This window comes from Chaetura pelagica, unplaced genomic scaffold (genome assembly GCF_000747805.2).
Source record: "Chaetura pelagica isolate M959 unplaced genomic scaffold, ChaPel_1.0 scaffold408, whole genome shotgun sequence".
Lineage (NCBI taxonomy): Eukaryota > Metazoa > Chordata > Aves > Apodiformes > Apodidae > Chaetura > Chaetura pelagica.
In genome coordinates, this window is record NW_009954229.1 from 532647 (window position 1) to 538052 (window position 5406).

Genomic DNA, 5406 nt, shown 5'->3' on the forward strand with positions numbered 1-5406 from the left:
GACATGTAAAGTGCCAGGAAGAATCTAAGAAGACATATCCTACCTATTAACCAAACACTTACTAGCAGTAGTGAGCCTGCTAATGAGACAGGCTCTCCTCAGCACCAAAGTAAATTTGACTGTGGAGGTAAATAATGAGGCTCTCACGTGCCAAACATCAGCATGTGAGCACAGAGATGGGGTTTAATATTTCATTATTACAATTTTTGTGTCTGCTTCTCCTTAAAAGCAAAGGAATACATTGAAGTGGATTTGTCTGCAGACTTCATTTCCTAACAGGACTAAAGGCTGCAAGTTATTTGCATTAGAAGACAGTTAAAGTGCCAGCAGAGGCCATGGGAAAGAATAGATGCAGAAAGCACAGCCTCAACGTGTGTGAAAACCTTCCTGGACTGAAACAAGAGGGGGGGAAAATAAATAAATAAATGTTGGAAGCCTTTCTGAATCAACAGCTTCTAAAAAATTGTTTGTATCACCACAATATTGTTCTTTCAGCACTGAGTGTTTCTCAGATAACACAAAGGAAACACTCGTTTGGGGCTGGATCAGATGCCAGATGCTATTACTTCTACACTCCATGTCTTTGTGCTGGAGAGCACTTGTAAGTCAGAGCTCTTTTTCCTACTCTTTTCCTTGGAGAGAACAACAAGTTCTGGATTGGAACCCTAAAATGAGCATTATTTTATCAAATACATCATTTTTACCAAACTGCCTCTATTATCCCCTCCAACCTTGCAACAAGTCCCCAGGCACATAAATATCTGTCATTAGATCTCTGGAGCTTCCTATTTAATGAGGCTTCCCTCCTTGTTTAGTAAAGGCTGTTCTATTAAATGATTCACCTGTGTTTACACCTACATAATGAGGAATCTGGCAGAAAACCAAACAAGTTTGCAAGCTTGAGGTGCTGGTTCCTGCTCCCATTAACAACTACAAAAGGAATAATGAATCATTAGTTAAATCACCTCCTCACTGTGCTTTCCAGTCACAGCAGTACAACAAAAAACCACTCGTGGAGGGCACAAAGTGGCTTCACCAGCTCCAATCCTCTTCCCACAGAACATATTCCTGGAAGTGCCAGCACCAGTGCACTAACCATTTCAGGTTTGGAGCACCTCAGCTGCACTGATGTGTTTAGAGGACATTTATGCAGGAGACTTTTGTTTTGCACAGCTGAACTCTGAAGAATTCTGGTGAGCTCGTCTCAGAAGACAACTGGGAAGGGTTACATGCTACCTACTAATTAATAATGGTGCTCTGTTCATTGCACTGGTAGAAGACAAAAAAATTTCATTGAAAAGCTGGTTTTCTGGTATTCTGGCCTCCATGTGGTCCTCCCTCCTTGAGGATGGCCATGGAATGCAGAGCAGCAGAGCCTGTTGCAGAAGTGCTGCCCAAGGAGCAGGTGCATAAGGCAGAACATGATGAGAATTCAGGGCAATACCTTTCTCTGAGCCCCAGGTCTGCACATCACAGCTCTGAGGCTGGTTCTCAATCTGCAACCCCTCACATTTCTCCTAACACAAGGTTAACAGAAGGAGGACACATTCTGAAGAAGATCCGCTGCTTGGACATCACCTCATTGAAAACAAAGCACCTTAATTAAATGAAAATGCATGTAATTACATTTAATTATAGACTATCAGAGAACAAATCTATGGAACCAATTTGAAACACAAGGCAGAGAAGTACACTGCTTTAAAACAGGAAAAAATGTGCATGTGCAAACATCTTCCCACAAATACTCTGCAATTAACCATTGGTCACCTCAAATGGTTTTCCTCTTTCATCCCTTTGATGAAACCCAGCAAGCTCTTAAGAAGGTTTTGCTTTGCAGCTGGAATTTTGCCATTTTCCTCAGAGTTTCAATAGGGTGGGGAAATTATCTTCAAATGTCAGTGGAGTCTGTTGGAGACACTTACAGGATGCCAGTTCAAAAGCAGAAAACACTAGGATGTGGGCAAAATTATTTTATTGAATTATTTATCTTTCAAACCCACAGTCCCCAAACATCTGACAGAACCAGAGCTCCAGGACCATTCCTGTGTGTTCAGAACCACTTATGTTGCTGGAGAGATGCATGGAGGACAGGAGGAGGAGGGACAGGGATGGTGGGGAATGATGGCACCAATATGTCTCTCTGTCCAGGTTCTGGAAGGTCACAGAACCCTTCACCAGCAATGAACTGAGTGAGAAGCAGGTAGAACACCTAGAGGTGTGTCCCCTCACTGGTGTTAACAATTGGTTAAAAGAAAAAAGAATGAAGTCCTTCTGATGGAAAATGAGCTTCTCATCCAAAACTGCATTGCCAGAAAGACTGGCTGAAACCATAAGATGCTGCTGGTACAAAGTGGGGTGTGTGACATTTTGCCACATGAAGATTAAGACCAGTGATTCTTGTCCAGTGCTGGGGAAGAGGTGCTTGGAGGCTGGCAGAGAGTTAGAGATGGGTTTGTTCAGAGAGGAGTAAGCTCTGTGGAAAGGTATCTATTTTGATCAGCAGGACAGGACAAAAATTTAGACTTCAACAACAGTTTGTCTGCCAGATCTAGGGCTGAAGGAGCAATGAGTTTGGTCCATGGCTGGTGAGAACAGCTGATTTGAAAGTCATGGAAAGAAAAACAAAGTTTTCTTCCCCAACCAAGTTGCAAATAGCAGAATAATGATCACTCAAGGTAGCAATGAACAAGCCCTTGGCCTGTGATTTCTCCTCCAATAGGGCTTCCAGGAGGCAGAGAGGTCTGTTGGAGCATCCCCAAGGTGGGGAGGAATCCCAGGCTGCTCAGCAGTGACCAACTGGACAGATCTTTATGCATCTCTGCCACGGGCCATTCCACAGTTGGACAACAGATGGGTCTGTAATTACAGCCCATTTGAGAGATTTTCAATGCACCAAATTGAAAGGCATCGATTTTTCTTCCTCATAAGGAGAATAACAAAGAGAAGAAAACCTCACTGTGATTCCCACTGCCTGGTTTTCCACAGCATTTTCTGCAGGAAAAGTGAAAACATTCAGCTTCAGCCAGCCCAGTGGAATGTAAGGGAATGGAGCAACTGTGTCCCAGTTAGAAGCTGTGCTGAGGAATATTTTCTGTGAGCTTGGAAAACGTTTGAGCTGAATGCAAACCAATCATGGAGGGGGGAAAAAAATAAACTGAATTAAAAAAGAAGGGAAAAAAAAGCCCCTGCTGCATGTGGAGTTCTTGGGAGAACCAGAGATTGGAAACCCAACCCCAGAGCCATGGCCAGGGCTCAGGGGGTGGAGGTGTGACAGATAATCTGGAGCCAGTGTGGTCTGAAGCTTTGAACGGTGAACAGCAGAAAATGGATCCATTTATTTCTATGGTAACATGAATAACTCAGGGCTACACTAGAGCCCAAATCTCAGCTGGATTTGAAAATTCCAAGTGATGAGCAACCACTCTCATCCAGCAGGCCTGATGATTTTCTCTCAAAGTAATAGAGCAGAGCTCTTCCTTCCCTGATCACTTCTGGTTTTTCTCAAAACTGGCAATGTTGAAAAACAAGTTCAACATCTGAAAACAAAATCTTCCTGTAACCTTCATGTAGGAACTGAGTCTTGGGAGCCACAACTTGTCTCAGTGACAGCCAGTGTTGCAGCTTGCTGGGATAGGCATCTTCACACCATGGTGACCCTGCACCTGGGGACTCGTGGGGATGGGGAGTGGGCACGTTCCCAGCCCCAGCTGGCAGTGCAACCAAGAACATACTCTTTGCCACTGCCTTTGCCTCCCATTTTTTAAAAGAAAGATTTCCACCACTTAGGAAGATTTTGAAGTATTAAGGAGTCAACTTCCAGCCTGGCAAAGCCATGCAGATTCACCTGCTTTTCAGCAGATGGTTTTTGTGCAGAAGAGCCCTGGCACACCACTGCTGTGTGCTTGTGTCCCCCACACCTCACCTGCTGCACACACTTCTCCACCAGGAGTTATTTTTCCTCCCATGTTTATTCTGGGGGTGGTGTAAGTGATCTTTGGTCTCTGAGCAGGGGCATTAGCCATTAAAAGTGTGATAACCAGCAGTGCCCTCTGCCAGACTTAGTGTTCCCTTCATTCAGCCCCCAAACAGAGCGTTGCTCTTGTCTGGAGTGGGTAAGGAACTCAACAAGCCTGGAGAGCTTTTGAAAATCCTGCCTCCATCACAGCACAGATCCTGGTAAAAACACTCTTGTCAAGGTGTTTATTTAGAAGAAGAATGCTGTTTCCTTCAGGGAAATTTAGGGACTGCTGTGTTTTCTCAGCAACTTCTTTAATAGAACAACTGGTAATAAAACGCTAATAAAATATAGGAGGGAAATTCACCAAATTAGATTCAAGCTGATATTCCCAGTGGGACTATTGTAGCCCATTTTGCTTGGCATGTTTTCAGAGGAGACAATCAAATTCTCCTCTTCTTTTCTGTTTATCATCCCAACTCTATTTTTATCAGATGACTCTCCCCATTGTCATGGCAAGAGCAGGCTGGAGTCCTAGTTCAATTTAGCAATACATGACCATAAATACATCAACAGATTGAATTAGGGAGTGACATGCCAAAAGCAGCTTCTCTTTTTTTTGCTGTGCATTCACACATCTGACTCAATCACAGATCTCTAATTGAGAAGCCTCAGCCCTGGATTAAGATCATACACACTGTTATGGAGCCTGACACCTCGTGCATGCTGATGAGGACAAGGCAGGGGTTGAGGAGCCCTGGGCTCGGTTCCCCCCCCCCCCCAGTGAAGCAAAGGGGCTTTGGTGACCCTGGGGTGGGTGTTTAGAGGTGTGAGAGCAGGGGGGGGGGAGCTGCGGGGGACTTTTGTTCACTCCTTGCGTTCCAAGGATTCTATGATTCTGTGAAAGGGTGAAATATTTCAGCCTCTTCCTGCCCAGCAGGTGAAGTCAATGGGAGCTGAGGAGGGAGTGAAGCAAAACCCCTGGCAGCTGACCTGGACCCCGAGCCCGGCATCTCCTTCTACTGACTCATTTTAGGGTCTGATTTGTAGCCAGCTGGAGTAAAACGTGCCCCCCCAGAATGGGATTTTGGCTCCCGTTTGCCACGGAGGGGCGAACCTGTCACTTCCATTGTGCTCAGCAGGGCCAGGAGGGTAAAACCTGTGCTGGAGGTGCCGGTCCCGACCCCCCGAACCCCCCGACCCCCCCGACCCCGCGGGTCTGCGCGGCCCGGGCAGGAGCAGCGGGTCCCCCTCTCCCGTGCCAGCCCCCGCTCTCCCCCGCGGATCCTCCGCTCCCCGCGCAAGGCGCAGCCCCCGAGCCTGGAGGGGGGACCGGGGGGCACCGCGAGGCCACGGAGCCAGGTGAGCGCATCCCTAAGCGTGGGGAGGGGGGCACGGGGGGAGCGGAGCAGCCCGGCACTCACCTGCCGCCTTCCCACCGACGGGCTCCA